This window comes from Semicossyphus pulcher, unplaced genomic scaffold, assembly GCF_022749685.1.
Source record: "Semicossyphus pulcher isolate SPU_LCO1_2020_fin unplaced genomic scaffold, fSemPul1.0.p SCAF_21, whole genome shotgun sequence".
NCBI classification, from domain to species: Eukaryota; Metazoa; Chordata; class Actinopteri; order Labriformes; family Labridae; genus Semicossyphus; species Semicossyphus pulcher.
In genome coordinates this window covers 6928543-6953061 of record NW_027211695.1, presented here as the reverse complement: position 1 = coordinate 6953061, position 24519 = coordinate 6928543, and the positions used below count along the sequence as shown (strand labels likewise).

The window sequence follows — 24519 nt, the reverse complement described above, 5'->3', positions numbered from 1 at the left end:
AAATGATCCCCATATCAGGTGTCATTATTTCTTTTAACCTCTGTGGCTTGACCTCACAACCATTAATGGCCGAGCCAAGAAATTCTCTCTCTTCTTTGTCTCCGTCTCTTCCCCCCCCCCCCCGACTGTCTAGGTCCCGGCAAATGGGAAATCAGAAACATCAATTATCCCAGTAAACAAGTTTGGCCATGTAGAACATTCAATTATACATTAAACATTAATAGCCGGAGCTTATTTCACACATCCATTAGATTGTGTTAAACATGGATACTCAATCTTATTAATAGAGCTTGAGTGACTGGAGTATTTTCCCGAGCAGGAATTTAATCAGGGATTAATAATGCCGTGATTGGTTGGCATTTTAGTACAGAGAAGACTTGTGTGAGAATAACAGCACAAAGAGAGAAGAGAGAGTACGAGGGTAACCAAATGGGAACAGGAGAGAACACTGCACACCTTTTAAAGTGATTGTTGGATGAAGGCTGTGGTAGTAAGTCCCATTTCTCTGTGAATAACACACCTCTGAGACTCTCCACTTAGATCTTCACAAGCCTTAGAAATACAGTACAGGGACTCAACACCCAGCGGTGGTTAAGCAAAAGCGCAATATTAATGCTTGGAAGTCGACTAGTGGTTTGCTTTAGCCCTTTGTGTTATCATTGTTAATAAGGGCATAATGGATAACTAATTTAACATTAACCATTGCTCTGAAAGACTGTCATGCTAGTAGCTACGGAGAGCAATTTAGTTAAAGAGACCTTGATAATTCTGCTTATTTGGAATAGGTCCCTGTTTTTATTTTGAGTCAAACAAAGCAAAATTAGACAAATGAGTGAGAAATTTTCAGAGGTTGTTGTTTGAAGTCTAATAAACACTTTGACACTTTATTAAAATTCAATCAAATGACTGACAACTCATTTACATGGAGATGAAACTGGCTGAGAGTATTGTATTGAAAATACACCATCCATCCATTCATCCATTATGTGTACTGCTTATCCTGCCCAGGGGGTGGGCTGGAGCCTATCCCAGCTGTCATTGGGCAAGTGGCGGAGTACAATCTGGACTGATCGCCAGTCAATCACAGGGCTGACACATGGAGACAACCTTTTACACACTCAAACACACCATACGGGCAATTTAGAGTCACCAATTAACAAGCCGGAGTACCCAGAGAGAACCCACGTAAACTCCACACAGAAAGGCCCCCTATGTCTGAACCGGGATTTGGACCAGGAACCTTCTAGCTGTGAGGCACCACTGTGCAGCCTGAAAACATACCAAAGATGTCTTGGTAGTAACACATTTGACCAGAACAAACATATCACCTCCTTGTCCCTTAAAATAAACAACTGGTCAGTTGTCACCGACTCCCAAAACAACATCTAACCATTCTCAAAAGTGATATATATGACCACCGTAGAGAACAACAACAAGTGTATCGGACAAAAGCGTAGAACACATGGTTAGCGTTGTGATCAGTTGCAGTTTGGCTATGGTGCAAAACTACTTGGCCTGATTAAGCTAAAGATTGTAGTTTGGGTTAAACATGGTAACACAAGAGACACATTAGCTACACATTGGCGTGACCCATGGCTCCTGATTCCCTGCTTGGCTGCATGTCTTGTTCTTTATAGTTCGTCACTTGACTTCATTCAACCCTCTCATCATTCCTATGTGCACTAAAGGTTTGCCATCCCGCTGCTTGGAAAGACAACCTTTACCACTGTATTTTTGTGAGTATAGACTGGTCTAAATATTTTATAAGGAATAAGGAGTGCCATCAATAACAAGACCACAGTAAGAGTCTAAAGAGTCTCGTTTGTGACTCAATGCAAACATTCTCACACCATCTGTCGTGTCAGTGCATCAGAGATCCACAGAGTCAAGTAAAAGTGTGCTCTAGAGATGGGCATCAATGACTTGTACTTTATAGGTATTACTTTTTGTCTGGTCAGTACAGAACAATTAGGGATGCACGACATTGGATTTTTAGCCAATATCCGATATGCTGATATTTTCCAACCCTTTTTGCCGATTTCGGTACTGATATATGCCGATATTTTCCAAACCTTTTTGCCGATTTCGGTACTGATATATGCCGATATTTTCCAACCCTTTTTGCCAATTGCCGATTTTGATACCGATATATGCCGATATTGTCCAACTCTATTTGCAAATTGCTGATTTCGATACCGATATATGCCGATATTTTCCAACCCTTTTTGCTGATTGCTGCATTTTTGCAGAATTTTATTGTTCGAAAATATCTGCAGAAAATATAGGCAGAAAAATGACACATCTGCCGATGCCTTTATGTAATTTTCAAGCCATTATCTGCAGATACCGATAACGTGCCGATAATATCGTGCATCCCTAAGAACAATAACATTAATTCCTTCAAACGGAACTGTCCCCTAATGATGACGAAAATGCTAGCCTCTGGTGGTTTCCTTCTGAGCCAAAAAATTCTAGCTCAATTGAAAATGGCAGCTAAATTCACTATATGTTAAAGGTAGTTTGTGCAAAGGGGGATTGCCAGCAACCTCATGAAACATACAACATACTTTAAATCTGTGACTTCACAGCAACAGGTAATCATCTGTGTAGCCTTTTTTTTTAAAAAGTTGATTGTCATCTCAACTCCTATAAGCCTGCATGAATCTCTATGAATCTCTAAGAGCATAGTTTAATGCCTTTCTTCGTCATCTGTGATTTGTTAGAATCAGATTTCCACACAGTCAGAGAAGTTATGAAAGTCTGAAAACCCTGCGGAGGGTCTGTCCTGCTGTGCTGCTGACAGAGCCGTCAGCTGAACAGTCAATCACAGTGGATGGCAGCAGAGTAGGTTGTAAGGTAATGCAAAATTGCCGCCGTCTGGTTCAAAAGCGGCGTTGCCGACAATCTTCAGCAGAGCAGAGAGCATCTGAGCACTGCGTCACGCTGTCCCTCATCTTGCTCCTCTACCTCTTGCTATCATCCTTTTCCACTTTGATAAGCTTTATTAAGTTGAGTCTTTTCACATGTTATTAAGTCATATCAGTTTGCGTCAAATTGCAGAGAATAGAATCAGTTAGAGCATCAAAAAGTGTCATGTACAACTGTTACACTGTCAAGCTACAGTCACTTGATTGTCACACACTACACAATTAAAATTCAATTTGATAAGCTAGTTTTCCTTATGACACAACTACCTGACAGTAAACTATTTTTCTGCTGAGGTACTTCACTTCTGATCTGTTGAAGAAAGTGCGTGGAAAAGCAAAAACACTGAGGATGAAGCATATGGCTTATCTGGAGACTCATGGAGATGTGAGTAAGGGTAAACAGAAAGTTTACACACTTTTAGAGGCAGTGCAGAAATAAACATCTTAAAAGAGGCAATAAAAAAAGGTCCCTTCTCAGTCCTCCACTCCACCCGCCACTGCAGCAGCAACAAGGGGATGCAATGTGCAAAAAGGCAGGAGACAAGCATTTTCTCACGCTGAAAGTTGTTAATTAGTGTTCCTCACACGTTCAGGGGGCGTTATTCATCATTCTAAATTTAAAGATGTTGCCATCGCTATTCTTGTGGACGTGTTAGAAAAGTATTTTTCATACAACAAAAGTGGGAGCAGAAAAGTTCTGTCAGGATGTTGTTTCTATATGTTCTCGTCTCCCGTGTGTAATGCATTATTCAGGATATCACTGTCACCACTAGTCTGTGTTTTCCCTACGGCAAACTTTACACCTCATGTTTTTTTTTTGTTGACAGCTGTTATTTCTGATTTTGCTCTCACTTCTGCTATCTTAAACAACAGCATATATCACACTGCTACAAATAACCACCGTGGAAGGGTATGAGTAGATCGCACAAGCCTCCAAGTGAGATGTCAACGCCACACGAGTCTTGTAACCTCTTTTACGATATTAATGTGGAAATTGAAAAATGTATTTTACAACACCTCAAAGGCAAATGTTAAATTCAATGCTGAGAGTTATTGGTTTGGGCTTTGGTTCCTTCCTCTGACGTTGCTAATCACTAGCTCTGTGAATTAGTTATCAATCGTATCACCTCAAGGCGATGTACGCCACCGTTGGTAGGACATTTGGTTTTCAATCACTTCTGTCCTCTGCCTGTGTCGATGAATAAAAAAAAATTGGCTCCAAACCAAAGAAGTGCTCGTGGGAGAGTTGGCTCCCTACAGTAACAGCTGGCCCATGTCTGAGGCATCACATTCGATGATGTCACTGATGTGACACTAATCATATGTGTGGCTATCTGCTGGCAGTCCAGTCATCAGATCCAGTATAGCCTCTAGCAACATGTCACTTCTGTGTTGACTGATTGCTCCAAAGCTCAAGACTGGGGTCTTTTCTATTACATAACACAGTAAATGTGGTGCAGGAGGAGTAAGATTATACAATAAGTGTGCTATTGCATAAAGAATACATGTCAAAACCTTCTGAAGCCACTAAAAGGAGAATACGGCTAACAGTTTACAGCTAGCTGCTTTGTTTGGCTGAACTAAGACTTAGCAGGGCTTTGAGCTAAATGCTAACATAAGCATGCCTACATGCCCATAACATCGATGCTTACATGCAGTAAAACATTTTACAAGAGGAGTAGGTTATACAATAAGTCTGCTATTGCACAAAAAACACATGTCAAAACCTTTTAAAGCCAGCACTTAAAAGAGAACAAGGCTAACAGTTTACAGCCATGCTAGCTACTATGTTAGGCTGTACTTAGACTTAGCAGTGATTTAAGCTAAAAGCTAACATAAGCATGCCTACATGCCCATAACATCAGTGCTAACATGCATCAGTTTACCATGTTCAAGAGGAGTAAGTAATACAGTAAGTCTGCTATAGCACTTGTCAAAAACCCTCTAAAGCCAGCACTTAAAAGAGAACGAGGCTAACAGTTTACAGCTATGCTAGCTGCTATGTTAGGCTTAGACTTAGCAATGCTTTAAGCTGAATGCTAACATAAGCATGCCTACATGCCCATAACATCAGTGCTAACATGTAGCTTTACAGTTAACCATGTTCACCATCTTTGTTTACCTTGTTAGCATGCTTATATTGAGTATTAAGCACAGAACATTTACTAGCTTTGAGACTCATTAGCTCTGCAAGCAAATTAAAATAACAGGTCTGTGTATGTGGAAGAAATTGAGAAAATAATTTTTTCCAGCTCACAATTCAGCTTAGTGAAAACATAAAACATGCTGGATAAATCACCACATCGCTGAAAACTAATCAGATCCTTCCTTGGCCCTTGGCCTCACTTTCCAACACAGTGAATTAAAATCCACTCTGTTGATTTCGAGATACAAATACAAAAACAACTGACAGCCTGAACTGCAAAAATAAACTTGTTAGCAGATGTAATAAAATGTATGGTTTAACCTATGACCTATGATCCCAGCAGTTCTGATAAGCTCTTAAAACCTCCATGATTCTTCTTATGTAACTCGACACATTATTGAGAAAACAGAAAAGTCACGAATCCAGGCAGGATATAGGAGTTTGCAGAAGTTAAAAAGCTGACTGCAAATGCCTTGGACGGTAACTTTTGGTAAACCCAAAATTCATTGCACTGATGGCATACCACGTCCAAGCAGAGCTGCAGTCTACAGTGCAGAGCCAGTCCTAACAGATGGGGAAAAATGGACAGTTGCGTGTCTTGACTGTGAAATGAATCCCGCAGTTCATTTCAGACATCAAGGAAACATGTTGGATGAGAATAAAAAAACCCTCTCCCCATCACAACTTAAAAAGAGTTTCTGCACAAAGACGACTATTGATTGGACATTCCTGAGTTTGATAACCAACCCTGTTGTGACAGAAGCTCACCTCCACCTGTGCCCAGCCAAAAAGAAATCCAAAATGTTTCAATATAGATGAATAACAGAAATGTCAAGCAGCAAATCAACAGGAATTGCAACGAAGACATCCTATATGATCATTTTTTATAATCACACTAGAATTTAGCTTTTTGACCTCAACATCTTGAAAGTCAAATAAGCTGGGAAGTTAAACAGGGAGCTGTTCAGAAACCATTAGGCCTTAATCAGCACCTCTCTGCTAGTATGTAGTGGTCACTTTGTATTACGTGGCTGGAAAGACCTTAACCTACTTATTTGCCCGATTAAAGCATGTCCTTTTAAGAATACGTCTCCAGTTCTTCCCTCGAAAGTAACCAGTAATGTCCAATAAAGTCAAGCAGCTGCTCCCTCTGGCAGTGTGAAAGGGCCCCTGCTCTACATTGTGTTGCAGAATCATGGGTTCCTTTCCATTTCCCTGCTCCTGTTTCTTCTGGCAGTGTAGCACTCGGTACTAACACAGACCTTCACTGGCAGTCGGGTGTGCAGCCTGGGCTTGTGTGAGCTCAACCCTGACTGTCCCTCACACACCCCGGGGCTTTGTGAAAAATGAGACCGTGGAGAATGAGATAATAACATTATGGAACGGGGAGAGTGTGTGGATTCTCGTCGGTCTTGTGCGTGGGAATGTGTGTGTGTGTGTGTGTGTGTGAGTGTGTGTAGCCTGTGTGGAAGATAATTGTGTCCTCCCATGTGTAAAAACTATCAATCAGGTTCACTTAATGTTCTGTCATTATGGGTAAATTAAAATTCCACTGTGATCGATAGGGTATTGACTGTCATATTATGTGTGAGCATCATGATTAATTCTTTTTAACTCATTTCATTTGCAATTTATTCTGCACATCAAGTTTTTTTACTCGTGTGTCCAATGGGAAGCAGCGAGGTGGGCAGACTCTTAATATTTCTGAAAGCATGGACAGATTACTGAATGGAAATGAGGAAACTCTTCATACCTGAATTAGCATTGTGTGTTGACAGAGGGCCTCATAAGACAGTGAATTGTTCCCTTTGGACTGCTGTCTGTGATTCTGCATGTTAGCTTATTCATACATGCCAGAACTGCTGACGGTCTTTTCTCCAACCAGGTCCAACAATTGCCATGAATCAGTCCAACTCATATGTGTTGTGACAACATATTGGCATGAGGACAGACTAGACAAAACAAAGCAACTACAGAGAATATATCATATTTATAACTGTGCACTTGTACTGAATTGATTACATTACCTTATTTAAAACAGTTGTATGAATAGTGATGTGTACTTATTTAAAGTATCCCTATCGGCCTTTGACACTGCCAAACTATCGGTTATTTGCGAGTACACTAATCAATGCACTTAATCAAGACCATCATTTATTTGTCCCCCCGGAAAAAAAAAAAATCATCTACCTTAAGGTAAATTAGCATGTGACAATAACAAACAGCTACAGTGCGGAGAGTTGAGTGTTAGTCAAAGCTAGCAAAATGTTACCAATCAGTGTTTTTCCACCAATTAGTTTATATGTTTTATGCTTAGTTTTAGCTCAGTTCTAGATATCTGTATCGGGATGCTTAGTTTTGGCCGATACTCAGTTCTAGATATCAGTATCGGCATACTCAGTTTTAGCTGATACTCAATTCTAGATATCAGTATCGGGATACTCAGTTTTATGTGATACTCAGTTCTAGATATCAGTAATGGGATACTCAGTTTTAGCTGATACTCAATTCTAGATATTGATATAGGGATACTTAGTTTTAGCCGATACTCAGTTCTAGATATCAGTAACGGGATACTCAGTTTTATGTGATACTCAGTTCTATATATTGGTATCGAGATACTCACTTTTGGCAGATACTCAATTCTAGATATCAGTATCGGGATACTCAGTTTTAGCCGATACTCAGTTCTATGTATTGGTAACCGGATACTCAGTTTTAGCCGAAAGTCAATTCAAGATATCGTTATCGGGATACTCAGTTTTAGCTGTTACTCAATTCTAGATATCGCAATCGGTGTCTGGATACTCAGTTGTAGCCGATAGTCAATTCTAGAAGCGGTACTAGGATACTCAGTTCCAGCTGGTACTCAATTCTAGATAATGGAATCAGTATCAGATGAAAGAAAACGCATTGCAACAGCTCTAATTTTGGACAGCTAAAAAACACAGTTACAATATAATAATAATATAATACTATTAGAGGTTTTACCATAATATACACCCACAGTCAATTTTCCCTCTTTTGCTTTGATAGCAGTGATTTTGTAGCCCCTTCATCATTCTTTCTCTATGTGGCAACATATAATTTATGTGAGAATTTAGCACTGCCTTTGACCACTATGCTTTTTTTTTTTTTACTCCAATTTGGTGCCACATCCCGAGCATCAGCTGGTCTTTATTCCATACAGTGTCCTCAGAGCCTTCTAATGATATGTTAGAAAATCCATCTGCTTATATTACAAAGTCGTTTCAGAAAGGTAGGCGAGACTGCAAGAGAAGAGTGTGCTTTGAGTGTTAGAGATTTTCTTTGTTTCGTCATTTGTAATTGTGTGCATGACACGTGCAGTGAGTGCGAGTGAGACTGAGTGAGGCAGGCAGATAATCTCTACCTGCCTTTCAGTCTATACGCTCACTTGTAAGTACTTCCTTATTTCTCATTAGGATTTAAGCATGAGAGGAATTAACCACACTGAGTGAAAGCTATGCCAGCTTTAATAATATGGCTGATCCAATTTAGCAAGACCGGATTATGTTAATATAATCATAATGCACTGAACCTAACATAGCCTAACTGAGAGTGTGCCCTGTAAATGACCTGTTTTAACTCATTAATTAATACAGTTCAGAGAGGGATGACATGATTTTGCCATGAGAGACACTGATTTAGTTCATCATCTTTTTGGAAAAGAATTTAATCTTTATATAACCATAATCCTAACCATTTTATAATTTTCAATAGCACTGATGAAAGTGAGTCTGGCGGTTTATTTTTTTGGCACTAATATCCCTAAGTCCATATGGTTTGCTTCTCTGCATTTGATTGATTGGTTTTTCACCCCTAAACTAAATGTTTCCTACCGTGAGCTCACAATGTGCGACTCCACTTTAAAGTATGGAACAATAGAAAACTGAAGAGTAAACACAATTTTGGTGTTAGAAAAGAAGAAGGAAGCAGGATAAAAATAGATAACGGGCGATGTTTACAGTGCAAAGCTAGGGGGAGGAATAAAAATGTGGGAAAGATTATTCACTGCCATTGACTGTGCAGTGTCAGCTTGTTATTCTTGCATACGGTATCCTGATTCCTTTTCTTTGCTTGCCATCTTTCAAGCGAGGTGATTATCATGCCGAGGCAAAGGGGAAAAGTTTGAGAGCAGAAAAATAAAAGAAGCGAGAGGTGGTTGCACGGTAACAAGATGGCGAATTAATGATGGGGTGCGATGCAGTGACACATGTAAAAGCCTCTTCACTTCTCAAAAAACACCAAATTTATACAACCTGGCAAAGCTATCTGACTGTCACATTATGTTATTTAAACAGCACTGCGTGAAAGAACGTATCCTTTCAATTAGTCACAATGACATATCATCAGCATAGAAATTGAAACCATTGCCATTTTAAGAGATTGTGTGTTTCGGCCCATTTTAAAGGCAGAATCCACTGGTCAGAAAAAGTAATGGCTAAAAAATAGCACATCACAACACTTTTCAATAATTTCATGTAAAAGTTGTTGATGTAAATTCATGCTGAAATGGGATCTCTTTCCTTTAGTGGCGTGTAACCCCGTTGGCGAACACAATCCACAGCATGCTTGGAGGCTTGGCTCCATATTTGCTATCTACTTGGGCAAGTTGACAAAAATCCAACTCATCAGGCATTATTTAATTTAGTAGAAATTCATAACCCAATGCAATGCATGGGATACCATTGTGTTGTGGTTTTAAACATATTTAGGAGCCAGTGAATCTATGGCATGACTCACAATGGCAATGTGGTAATGGTAAAACCCAGATTGCGTTTGTTTTTTGGTACGCCCAATACAGATTCTTCAATATACATTTTGGCAACTTTATTACAGTACGGCAACTATTTCATTTTTAAGTTGATGATTATGGTTATGGTATGTTTAGCTCCCATTACGGTTGGACAACTGATGGTAAATGTCAAAGGCTACAATGCCAATATCCAATCAGGATCTATGTCCATTCATACACCAAAGGCCATGCCATTGGTAGCAATTTCATTCAGTGTCCTGCCCAAGGACACATGTGACTGTCGCAGTCAGGGATCAAAGCGCCAACGTTCCAATCTAGAGACGACCAACTCTACCACTGAGCCATGGAAGCAATGTAACTGCAAGTCTGTGACAGGACCCAAAATCCAGGCTTCTTGATGTACACCAAACTCACTTCAGTCCCATACACCTCCACCTTTTATCTCCTTTGCTTACTGTAGAGGACAAACTACTACTTTCATTTTCACTAATGACCAATTTCTATCCAATATGAGCATAATTCCTAGGATTCTGGGATGGATATTCCCGGATTTGCATTTGTAGGCAGGTTTCCATGAAGCTGCATGATAACCTGTGTCCTTGACATTTTTGAAGTCAGCCTTAGCACACATTTCCACACTGCAGACAGATAAAGAAATGAACAATAAGAGACACACACAGAGTTGGACCATTATTGAGAGGGTCCGTCTGTGCAATTTGTAACTTGGCTTTGTCATATGTTGAGATCACAACCCTGTTTCCTGACTAGTAGTTCATTAACCTTCCTGTATGTCTCAAGCCCATTACTCTGTATGGTAACCCTTTAGCAAGGCCTGTGGTCACTAGAGGCCCTTGGCAAACACAAAACACTCATTTTCCTTTCTGACCTGCAGGAATGTCAGCACACATGTCAGAGCAGAAAAAAAACAAAAACACAGCTTGGCTCAAGTTTCCCATCTGGCTTCAGGCCTTAATCTGTAACAGGGGACAGTTGAGGACACATCCTCTCTTGTATTTACAAACCTGGATTCTCTGTACGGCCGGCCACAAAGGACTAATTAACACAGGTTTCTATTTTGGGATCGGTCAAGAAAGCGAAAGGAGTATTGTTCTGGGACATGGTGGAGCAGCTTTCTGTGTACATAGAGCTCTGCAGGGTAAATATGGTGCAGCCTCTGAGTGAAGTGCAGTGATGCCTCACTGTTGAAAGTAATTAACAAGAAGAACTAATTTGCAACAGGCCACTTTATAAAGCCCCAAGCTTATTTCTTGTTATATTCTGAATAATACTCATTTGTATGGTGATAAATGTTGTGTTCAAATTATGTAATATGTGGCAAAGGGTGACTTACACCAGGGCTGAACATAACTATGTAGTGTATCTTAATCCTTGATTTAAACTGGCTCCGAACAAAGCAATTAGGCACTTAAGTTGTGTCGCATCTACACAGGTTAGTGTTTTGGTTCATGTCTTACTGGTTCTTTATGGATTAAACTACAACCTGGAGTGTAATATTTGGCTTGGGGCCTATTTTCTTCAGTTTTGAAGTATAAGTTTAAGTAACTACAGACAGCATATATTGGACTCTGAGTGGTGCCAAAGCGCGAGTGACTTGCACAACAGTACTCTGTACACTGACAAAAGAGTGAAAGCGTTGTTCAGCTGTCATGCTGCTTTTACAACACAGACTATGTTAAGGGATTTTGGTCAATCGTTTCAGTTTTCTTCACCCCCGTTTGGGGACAATTTTAGTCAAAGGTACTCCTGCATCATTTGTTTATAGTACTCACATTGCAAACTCAAAGTAATAAAATTGGCAAACATGTTACGCACAGGGAATTTGGATGGTGTTATATTACTGGTGGCTATTTAGTTGTTAGGGCATATAATGTCTCTGCCATGTGCAGTCTGCTGTTTGTGCTGTACCTGATAAGGGCTTGGAAGCGGCAGAGTGTATATGAAATGTACTAAGGCCGGTAAAAGGGCAGTGGGCTCCAATTTTTGCCCTTGAGTGGCCTAATAGGTTCATCCTGCCATGAGCATCGCCACTGATTTTAGAGACATGTTATTGTCAAATAGGAATCGGTTTTGACTGCATGACTTGCTATTTTTTAAGGCTATTAAGCATATACTGTATATTTGCTTTAAATACCTCTACAAACCTTGTCAGCCAACACAGAACAAATTAATTTCTGCCACTTTGCGGCTGTCAAAACATTGTTAATCAAATGGGTCACAATGACATAATCTTCCTGAATGTCCATGTAGAGTCTACGTCTGAACACAGCCTGTCTCTGCCTAGACACCCACGAAACATGCCACTCGATTACTAACATCCAGCCTTTACCGTTTGTACTTTGTGCCAGACCGGCAGATGGGTTGGCCACCCAACGACCTCTGACATTCAACCTTCAGAGAGGCAAGGCCGTGGATTCAGTCCAGTGGTCTTCATCACTCTAAAATGTTCTGCCAATTTGGATGCAGGAGGCTTGAGTCAACTTGGGCCAGATGCTGTCTCCAAGGAGAATATATGACTTCAGCTGATACTCCGACTGATTTTATCAGTAATACAAACAATTTTAGGCGTGCTACTGCTGTAAAAACAGCAGCACATTAGCAGCATCTTATCTGTAGATGCAGAAAATAGCATATGCACATACCAGGAGAACCCTTATCTTACAGATGGAAGTTTTATCTTTGGGTTTTTGCAAGCTGGCTGGAAATAAAAGACTCTGCTGCAACATAAACAACATATTCTCTGCACAAATTGTCTACTTAACTTATAAAAGGATGATGTAAAATCAAGTAAATTCATGCATTGTTGTGGCTGCACACCCTTAATCAGCTGAGCCTATTGTGTCAGTTGTTTGACTGCCTTTGTTCATTTAATGACCAAACCCTGATGCACAATGCAGAATTATATTTTTGAAGAGCAGGCTAATTACCGCTGCTTATTAGAGAGACGTCAAAACAGGAATAACAAAAGAAAACGGAAGGCTCGAGGGGGATGTTGGTGGGAAGCATGCTGTGACATATCAGAGAATTCATACATGAGTTGGAAGTTGGCATAAAGGGGGGTGTCAAAACTGAAAGAAACAGCACATACAAAAGCACTTCGGGTACTTAGAAAACATTATTAACTTGCTGTAAAAACAACTCTCAAAAAGTGTGAAAGTAGTCAGTGTTGTGCTCGAGGTTTCTGCCTGTTGAAAGGACGTTCTTTGCATTGGGTCTTTCTTATCGCGCATTCACACCTAAAGTCCGTTTGTCTGGTCCGAACCAAAGACCAAATTGTAACAATGTGACATTTTGCCTCGAGTTTGGTTTGTGTTCACACTGCAGCTTTTACCAACGGACCAAAAGTTTTTATGCACGAAGAAACTGCTCTCTGATTGATCAGAATTTCCATGTGGGAAACTCCCTGAAGTAAACGGAGAGAGAGAGCACACTCAGTCACAGTCAACATGATTGCGGACATTAATGTTTTGTTTTGCTCGATCAGTTACCCTCTCCTTTAGTTTTTCACTGAACAGTTTGAATGCCTCCGTGTTCTTGTGCGTTTCCACAATCATTTGTGAAATTGTTTGGTCAGCCCATATTTCGATTTCCTCGTCGCTCCCCCTCATCTGTCCTCTACTCATCTTGCTGCCTGGCTGTGTCTGTCTGCCAGTGTGAGCACCCGTTACCAACCCACAATGCACAGTGTTTTTGGTTTGCCTCCTGTATTTGGTCCTACTTTAAGTCTTTTTACGTTCACACCTGAATCAAATGGACTGTGGTTCGTTTGGAAACAGACCGAGATCCATCTTTTCTAGCAGACTATGGTCCGGTTGTTTGACCTCCACCAGAGTTCGATTCTGGCGTTCACACCGACCTAAACAAACCGCACTGTGGGGACAAACGCTCCAGGGTTTGGTTCAATCGGACTAAACAAGGCTGATGTGAACCCTTCTGTTTAGAGTTTGCATGTTCTTCCTGTTCATGTGTGGGTTCCCTACGGGTACTCCGGCTTCCTCCCACAGTCCAAAGACATGCTCGTTAGGTTCACTGGTGACTCTGAATTGCCCGTTGGTGTGAACGCGAGTGTGTCTCTATGTGTCATCCCTGTGATTGAGTGGTGATCAGTCCAGGGTGTAACCCGCCTCTCGCCCAGTGAAAGCTGGTTTCAGCCCCCTGCGATTCTGAACAGGATAAGTGGTATAGATAATGGAAGGATGGACTTTTGTTTGTGGGCTGCACGATGGTTCAGTGTTTAGCACGGTTGCCACACAACTAGAAGGTTCTCCCCGTCCATGCGTGGGTTCCCTCCAGGGACTACAGCTGCTTCCCACAGTCCAAAGAAATGCTCATTTATTGGTGACTATGATTGACCGGCAATCAGTTCAGGGTGTACCCCGTCTCTCACCCGATAGTAACTTGGATAGGTTCCAGCCCCCTCGCGACCTTTAACAGGATAAGCGTTAGAGATAATGGATGGACTTTTGTTATTTGATTGATATAGCACTGGCCTTGAGGCAAGGTGTCACTGTTCCATCAGGCTTATGGCATTGATGTTCATAATCCATGTAGCAGAACTTGTTAATGACAGAAACATACCATTATGTAACAATTTGTGTACGCCTCAGCAAATCATCTCCATCACGAGTAGTTCTACAGCAACTGTGTACTTCCCAATCTACACAACGTGGATAAAGTTTTTCTCGTCCGTCTGATTTGTGTCCAACACCATGCTGTCATGTTGGTGCATGGAAGACTGAGCCACTTCCTCAAGCAAACAAGGCTTTGATTGACATTCAGCTTAATGTAGGAATGCAACACATGGAGGATCTGGTAAACACGCTTTGCTTCCAATGTTGGACTAGAGCGACTTGCTCGGGCGGCTAGGTTGGGATGGCAGTGGAGGCTGTTATTAGTGGGAGAGAGAGAGAGAGGAAAACAACACCTTCTTGACACACTGCTGATATTGCCTCCCTCCAAATGGATAAAAAACTGTTTTTATTCACCAATGTTTCACTCTTAAAATCTCCTTAAAGACACAAACAAGCACAAAGAAATGCAAAATGAGAAAAGAGCAGGTAGATAGATGGGTAAATAGAAAGGCTTAAGGGAGCTGCGGAGCTTTGAAAACACACACTACAGATCAAACAGGAAGCACAAGATCTCAAATTGGGTGCCCACTTCCCCATCAGCACACTCTCTCTCTCTCACGCGCACACACACACACTTTGTCCTGTGAAGTGAGCATCTGATGCTTGGCTGCAGGAGCACGCGTAGAACAGGAAGGCGGGGAAAGAGAGAAAGGACACCTTAATGTGCCTTCACCATATGCTGTTAGCTACTGACGGATGCCGCTCTCCCCAGGCGCTGGAGCAACTTACCGCGTTTGCCGGTGACACCGCCGCCGCTGATAAAGTTAAAGATAAGCCATCTGTTCCTAACAGCAGCCCGGGATAGAGGTGCACAAATGTGCATGAATATGCTTGGTGCGTCTGCCTAAATCGCTGTTGCACAACAGCATAAAAGCATCAGCATGTGCGTAGTATGCGTGATCATACGCCATAATAAGTGATTATTATGTAAATATCAAGCATTGCCTATCAAAAGTGAAAGGGGGAGGACTGACAGGCTCTGTGAACACAATACAATGTTAGCAGATTTCTCGCAGGCGGATGTAAAAGTGAACACTCAGTGAATCTGCCACTCACGCCTAATTACAGTAGAATATATGCAAAGTCACGCTAACAAGCTATCAGTCATATTTCTTATTAACAACACACCCAGCAGTTACTTGTGTTAAAAAAAAAAAAAAAAGCGGGGGAAACGATCACTTTAAGCTCCCTCAAGAGCTTTTGATATGCCAGGAGGCTTTTGACACATGCTTGAGAAACTCACCATTAGCGAAATGGCCCGTTACCCAGAGGGCACTGCTAAAAGAAAGAAAGCGCTAATATTAAGGCCCTCCGCAGGAACAAGCTACGGTCGCTCTCTAATGGTTTGGGGTAATGACTCCTCCCGCTTGCTCTCCGTATAAGCACTCCTATGAGGGCTGTGAAGTTGAGATCATTGCTATAAAACATACCTTTGACTGTATTCACAAAACAGAACTATAGATTATGCGTACAGTTATCAAAAAAACACTCAACTAATCAAGCAAATTTTTAACGCTATGAAAAATTCCAGCGCATGAGAAGCCCAGATGGAGACTTGAAAGGGTTGTATTATCCGTGAATAGCATTGTTCTAGTCCTCTGAGGGATGAATAAACCAAAAACCATTTCAGAAGAATCCACTCCTGAGTATTACAAAGCTGCCAGGGCTTTGGATACTGTCCGGGCCGGCCTTTTATCATTCCCACCAAGCGCAGATCTACTTTTAGACTTCAACAGCATAATGGTATTTGCTTAACTAAGCAGCCAGCAATCACTCTCCTCTCTGCCAGTGTCATATCACTGATCAAGTGTGGCTCAGTTCCTGTCTGAGAGGAGTGCTGCCAGACATAATGCAATAATAACTGGTGCACAGCTTGTCTAAGAGAACCAAGGTCCTATTTCACTGCTGACGATACCGGGATGAACTCTTTGTGCTCTTCTCTCTCTCTCGTACCATCTCTGGAGCCCTTGAGCTTCCAAGAGCATAATGAGCCAATTGTAATTCCTCGCCTATAGCTTTTGTATTGAAGAGTGTGTGGGGGAAAAAAAGGACATTTCTACTGTAAGTTAAAAAGACTGGGCTTCAAGGATTATCTAAGGAGGAAATATGCTTTTTAGTCATTCTTCTGTGTCGGGGATGGACAAAACCGCCTCTACCAAAACTTTAAGGGGGAGATAAGAGAAACTTTGCAGGCTATCTGACAATCACCACACTAGTCTTGAACATCATCTTCTCTCACATCAGCAGCACAGCAGAACATCTGTGAAAGTGATAATTAATATCTGCTGTATGCATAGAAATAGCAATCAAATTTCAGCAATATGAAGAAGGCGATTCCGCAGCACTTAGTGACTGTATGGGCCACGACAATCATATGATAAACGTCTTTAAAGCATCCATTATCGAGCTTTCACTGTAACAGGTGGGTTTAACGTAATGTGAATTGCTGACCTTGAAAGAAGGTAAATGCATCATCTAGATACGATGTGTTAAAAATCTAACAGCTTTTAGTCTCGACAAAGAGCACTCCTCTTATCCGACATGGTGGACGTGAACCTGCACTGCTCCCCCACAGATGCCTAGTGTGATGTTTGACAGATTTCTCCCTCTCCAGCTAGGCTCCACAGTAAATGTCCATCTGGCAGCTTCCCATGGGTACTTATTATTCTCAGCTAGCCAGGGGTTTTCTGTTTCCGAGCAGTCAGCCAGCCAGCGCCTGCCTCAAAGAGTCGAGAGCCGGACCAGAACTGCTTGCAGATGCTCCGTCGGGTAGCCAAACTGTGCGAGTGTAGTGGCATGGCGCTGGGTTTTCAATTACACAATGAGGTGGCGGTCTCCCAAAACTGTCTGAGTATGAAAGTCAAGTGCATAAGGAACAACTTTGTATCTGAGAAAAATCAGCAGCCAGGAAAGAGTACCATCGAGGTATGCCAGCTCTCTAATTTGTCCAATACACTCCACTTTGGAGATGAGATGATTGATTTTCCCCTTATGAACAGATGCTCAGAGCCATGGGCAGCGTTGAAAGGTCCTGCTGTCCTGGTCCGAGGCCCCGCTATGGTAGATTCAATCATGCGCTCGACCTCTATCACACCCCTGCAGCCTGCTGAGCGTCTCCAGAAACAGTCTGACAAAACATAGGATGCTACACTCATCTTGGCATTCAACAGCTTGGGTCATTTTCACACTGCGTTCATTTGCTTCGAACCAGAGTTCCTTTCAGTCAGCCCGCTGGTCTGCTGTCAGCCGTGTTGTATAGACCTTTCCCAACAAAAGGCGGCTGTTTTGCCTCCATTGCCTGGCAAATGATTTGTACCATTTTGACATGTAGAACAATGTGCCTCCAGTGGATAGGTCAACCCTTCAGAACTTGTGGATCCAGTGAGGTTTGAATATCTTAACCTGTTGGGTGGTATTTTATCTTCCACATGCTATTGCTAACAGCTAAACTGTACTCTTTCTAGTTACTGGCACATACAGATACGGAAACTTAGAGTACAAGATAATTAGTGCATTTGCTACACTGCCCTTTGCTTTACTTCCTTTTGACTCTTGGCTATGTCGTAGGAGGTATGCATTCTCGCTGTCCCATGGACCTTCATTGTTCTTTTGCTGTAAATACAAATTTAAAGGGCCAGTTAAAGGGATTTTCAACCTCAGTCCTGTCATGCTATTATGGGGAGCTAATGGCATTATGGTAGGGAAAAAAAATGCTATTTCACTCTGTGCCTTTGGAGGACGCTATCCGCTTCTCCAATGGGCCCTGAAAAACCTAAACTACACTTCCTCAATCTAGGACGCCCGCCTCTGATGTCATGTCTCGTTCAAAATCGTTTGAAACGTAGACTGCAGACCCGAATTTTTTTTAGAACGATCCACCGGTATATTGTTGTTGTAATTCAGATTCTGTACCGCTCTGAGCCATTGCCTGCAGTGATCAATGTCCTCGCCTGGAAAACGGTAGTACTTCACTCCGTCTCTCGCTGGACAGTTCCTTTCAGAGCGAGGGGCGCAATGCACGCTGGGTGTTGTAGGAATGTAGAATAGGCGAAACCACAAGCTGTGCAACTTTCTCCACAGCTATGGCGCCAATTATAAATATTATTGCTTCTATGGATTACAGAGAACACCAGCTTTGACTGACAGTGGCTTTTTCCAGGGACGAACTGCTCTTTTAAGTGACTTAAAACTTCTGCAAAGCCATCTTATTTTACACAACAACGTTGAGTCAGATCCACTATACCCTGCTACTGCTGAATACATGGCGGTTAACCGTAAAATGAGTATAAATTGTGGGAAGATTAAAAGGTCCCTGTGAAGTTATCCCCTGCGGACAGGGCATCCAAGGCTATGCCACCATATGGACACAGTCAGAGTCCACATCACCAGGGGTTTATGTTGACAGGTGGAGTTGGGAACTGCGGAAGAGTTCACAGCTTTACATATGAGATATGTCCACACACTCACCATAGTGTGGAAACAGACACCATCCGTGCTACGCTTGTTTAAGTCAACACTGCCGGCGTATTCTTTGAACAATCTGGGCCATTTGATTCTCATTTGAATAAAATTCAAATTGAAGGCACAGAGCACACAATCCGCTTGCCAGAAAAAAAAAAACTACCACTGTGGATTCTCATGCACACATGTGGGAGAGCGAGATGGGTGAGGATTGCAGAGCCTTGCATACCTTACTGAGAAAACAGCAGCTTCTTGGTGCCGCTTCTACTCCTCCCATCCATCGAACTCTCCTCCATATTTATGCATTCACATCACTCCCAAAGACACATGACAACTCCAACATGACTCCCACTCTTGAGAACAGTGCTGCGAGAAATGAAATTAGTCTTACCTAGTGTGGAATAGTTGGTCACATCTGTAAGTGGGCCATTGGGGAAAAGAGGGAGCAGGGGGGGGGAAAGAGAGAGAGAAAAGAAATGTCAGCAAATTACAATGTACAGCAAGCTAAACTTCAATGCAGGCTGTCAAAAGCGCCCCTGAAAAATGATGGTGTCCCAGCATTGCGCAGGCTGGGGGTTAAGAATAGTCCCTGTCAAGAGGGGGGCATCATTTATTAATCCAGGGACATGAAACATCTGAGATAGTTTCCCCTGAGAATCCCAAGTTTGCACAACTTGCATTAATATTTGTCAGTGTTTCAAGATTTCGAGGGTGGAGGCGGCGAGGATATAGGCAGAAGCCGTATCTATTAGTCTTTTTTATGCACCAGCCTTGCATAACCACCAAACAAACAAATGCGCACCAAGGTGTTCCCCTCTTTCCATAAGTCTCTGAGGTGATTTAGTAGCCCTCAGATATCTCATACCCGACCTTTGCTACATTTCCCCGAGCTTGTTAGTGTGACAGGCCACGACCAACGACAGTCCTAAGTTGCGCGCAAAGACCTCAGGGTGGCCCTGGCACGAACAATGAACCGTCCCACCAAAAAAGCAACATTTAGCCACATTTGCGGTATGTCACTGCTTCCTGACATTCATACCCCAAAGATTTATAGAAAAGGACTTTATAAGACATGTCTTCTCCTCCACTTTCCTGTATCAACTCTCTTGCAGCCAAGATATATTCGAGCTCCATTACAGCACTTCTTTCTTTTTACAATTAAACTGGTCCCTATACGAATGTACTCTTCTCAAGTACATTTTTGCTTTCTTGTAAATGTGCAATAAAACAAGGAAATGGAGTGGGCTGACATTAACTGGGTGTAGTGTGCGGGAAATACTAGACTCAGGACTAATTCTCAGTTGCCGTTGCTTACAGTGCAGTCTAGTTGTGTTGCTAAGCAGAATTTGGCAGTAATATGATTTATCGCTGATGATGTCTACCCCCTCCTGCATTCATTTACATTTTTGGTGCGCGTGCAACAAATCCCAAGGGGATCAACGATGGAGGAATGCGATTACAGTATCTGTTTTGCACGTGAGAACAAATCTATTTTCAGGGAGAGGGAAAGAGCGAAAGAGGGGGGAAGACTGGGGGTTCAATCTCCGGGACGCTCATTACCATTCAGTCTGACACACACTCACACTCGCTGCTACTGTTGTTGCTAAACAGAGAGCTCAGCTGAGGACCTTGAAGCTTCATGCCGGGAAATTGGACCCAGGGGAAGGGGTGGCAGGGACTGATGTCAGACTTCAAGAGGCACTAGAAGCACCTGGGGTTTCAATGACATTAGCATCGGTGTTGTTTGGTAGAGAGAGAGAGAGTGAGAGACCGAGACACTTGAAGGGACGGCATTGAGAGACAACAATATAAATGGAAAGAAAGACGAGTGGGATGTGGCGAGATTCAAAATGTGATGCATTCTGGCGTAAAGTGTAAATACCAGTGGATCTTGGGGGATTTAGAATTAGAAGAATGGAAAATCAGACCAAAAAATAAGATTATTCAGAATTCTGCTTGGACAAGACGGACCCCTGAAATCTTATCCAGCTTAAGTCCAATATTCCCGCCATCAAAAAGGATCTCAAATTCCCGAGAGATTCCTTGATAGCATGTTTGCCTTCCTGATATTGATTCTAGTACCAAGGCTTGACTATTGGCCAATACTTAGTACCCCTCTGATACTAGTGTGATAGAGATAAAATACGCCAGATTGCTGTAGTTTACTTTATGACAATGTTGTTGTCCTGTCATGTTATTATCCCACTCAATTTTACCTGAAACCATTTGTTTTTTGGAGGGACCATTTGGTTTTGGGATCTGATCGCTGCATTGACTGGTATACCCAATACCAGATACCCGATATCACATTATAGGCAGTATTGGACAGGCAACGGCCAACGACAGGGCCGAGCTACTCACAAAGACCTCCGGGTAGACCTAGCACACACAATGAATCATCCCACAAAAAAGCAACATTTAGCCACATTCTCGGTATGTCACTGCTTCCTGAAATTCATGTCTCCAAAGATTTATAGTAAGGGAATTTATAAGACGTGAAGTATTGGAGGCCGATACTGGTACCAGTATCTGTATCAAACAACTCTACTCTTTACCATTCCCAATTTTTCTTCATCTAATTGCATATTATGTGTTTAACGAAGGGATATTTGGCATTACTGATTCTTCCTATGGTGCTTTTTCCAATGGTAGTGTGCTCTATGGTGGAAGTTGGGAGGCCAAGCCAATCAAAACCAGGAGAAACCATAGGTCTAAATGGATTAGGCTAGCAAGAATGGCGGAGGGGGGGATCTAGAGGGAGAATCCAAAGCTCTGGTGGCTTCAATAAACCCACTCTGTGAACCAGCAAAAAGATGGAAGACGGAGACTGTTTTTTTCACCCTCTCTCGCCCTCCTGTTTTAAGCAGATAAGCTGCTTGCAGGGTCTTAGTTATGCTGTGTAGAACTCACAACACGATATGGAAACTTTTGACAAGGCAAAGAAAAGCCGAGAAGTCCGTTCGTCATGTCGTCTTTTCTTTATTGACAAGAGGGATTTGGGGATGTTTGGAGTGGTCAGCGCTGGGAGGAATTACAAAAAGCCTCTGTGATGCGACACAGTGAGCATGGCACTGCTCAGACACGGGCTTTAGTGAAGGCACGGGCTCAATTTTGTAATGTTTTCCTTTGACTAGCCATTGCAATAAGACTGAAATGGCTATGCCACCATGAGTAACTGGCAGCCACACCATGAACCCTGCTTCCAGATTAAAGTGGTTTCTTTTTTGTATGTGAGGTGACAATTTTATTAGGCACTTTTCCTTGATATCGCCATAGCTCACTATGACATCTCTTGGGCCAGAATCTGTTTGGGAAGCAGTGCACCGGAAAGTTCCTGTAGTTTATACTTAATATATGTGAGTACAATAGCATAGACCCCATTGATGGCTAACCCAGTAGCCACAAATTGACATCTGCACATGTGCCAAGCTCATCTACCAATATTTACAGTATGTACACGTCTTTTTGCCACAAAAATGTTGATATGGAAAACAAAAACTTTGTGACAGAGATTCCACTTTGTAAAAGTTTAATCCAAATTTCAAAACAGACATCATCTGCCCTTGGTTGGATATTTGCCGCGCTGTGTATTCAGTCCTCTGAGACTGCGGCTCTTGGACAAGGACATCAGTTTCCTCAAGGGAGATTCTTTTTGACACAGCGGGTCTTGACTTTTCTCATTCATCACACAACAGTCACTGCACCATGGTGGGGAAAACACTGCATTTTAAGGGAGTCAGAGGAGCTGCTTTGTTTGGTCACTGACATTCAACCGCAGTTCCATACGAATACATTCAATATATACATCCATTTTGCAATGCCTGTATTCCTTTGGTACTTAAATGCATGATTGCTAAATGGTGATCTCCACAAATGCTACAAACAATATGATAATGAACACAACCCATTCACTGATTCTAAACTGGTACAATGTCACAGTCTGTGTCTGATTATGAAGTCTATGCTCATAATTTGCAGGTTTTTTATGCAGTGATCACAAATGATGCATTGTCACTCTCATAATTCCCTGAGAAATAATTCACCATCTCTTGATCCGGCCTGAAATTTCCATACACATTATGACTTTTATCTCCGATACCACAAATGACTGCAATTTATCTTTAAGGGTTTGATAGGGTTGTTAATCATGACTAGTAGCGCGATAATTCTTCGAAGCCAATGCAAACTCTGTCAAAACATTCCTCGCCATAGTCAGTTTTAGACAACCCTCCCCCGCCCCTCCAATTTTCAGCTCCTCAGAGATAGAGGACTGACAGTGAGGTCAGTTGAGGGAAAAGAGAAGGCTGTATTATTCTGCTTTTGATAAGAGCTGAAGTAGCTCTTATCTTTCATTTTACATATCTAATTCACTTATTATGCACAAGTGTCTTTTGCGAGGCACTTCTTCTCTGTTTCACTCAGGAAATTAACAATCAAATATACAATTTATGGTTCAGTGTGTTATCCGAAGCATTCACATTTCCATATGCTATTAAACACAAGATTTATAAGTGCACTTACAGCCCACGTAAAGCATAGTAGGAATTAATACCCTGTAAATGTTTAAATTGAAGTATACCAAGCAACACAAAGATCAGCTCTAGGTGGTACAAGTTGAACAAGCACTGAAAAGTCTCACTGCATGGGCTTTCTTCTAGTCTGATACAAAACCATATGATACAATACCATATAGTAATATGATACTATTACTTCCCATGTTACTCAATATTTCCGATGATGATACAGCAGAATAACGTACACCTTGGTTTACAATAAGCTACGAATCAATATGATAAAACTATGTATATAATACCTTGTGATACGCTACATAACGATACCATACAGTATGATAGGAAACAATACCGTACAATAGAACACGTTAATAAGATACAATACCTTGTGATACGATACGTCACGATACAACAGGAAACAATAGGATACCTTAAGATACGATACAAACCAGTATTAGACAATACGCTACAAATCAAGATGATGCGATACAAAACTATGCAACACCTTTATGAGACGGTGCATCACAATACCGTACGATACGATAGTATCGATACAATACTGAACAATAGAATACGACAATACGATACAATACCTTGAGATACGATACGTAACGATGCAATAGAAAACAATACAATACCTTATGATACGTTACAAAACAATATGTCATACAATAGGAAACAATATTGTATGATATAATACGATACAATACCTCATGATACGATACAAAGCAATACGATATGCTACGTCAAGAATCAATATGATGCGATAGGAAACAATACTGTACAATATAATACGATACAATACCTTGTGATACGCAATATCACGATACCATACGATACGATATGAAACAATACTGTACGATATAATACGATACAACACCTCCAGATGCGATACGAAACAGTATGAAGCTATACGTCACGATACAATACCTTGTGATACGCAACACCGTGATACCATACGATACAATAGGAAACTATACTGTACGATATAAGACGATACAACACCTCGAGATGCGATACGAAACAATATGATACAATAGATCACGAT

The 24519-nt window shown here is 41.6% G+C and overlaps 1 protein-coding gene across 5 annotated transcripts in view; it reads right to left on the bottom strand.

Annotated features, from left to right (window-relative positions):
- LOC138600380 (receptor-type tyrosine-protein phosphatase delta-like) overlaps positions 1-24519 on the bottom strand; it is a 382688-nt gene that overhangs the window by 249006 nt on the left and 109163 nt on the right. For all 5 annotated transcript variants that reach the window (XM_069671768.1, XM_069671773.1, XM_069671769.1 and 2 more), the window contains exon 4: positions 19352-19375. The gene's annotated coding sequence lies outside the window, so the exon portion shown is untranslated. The remainder of the gene's footprint in view (positions 1-19351; positions 19376-24519) is intronic.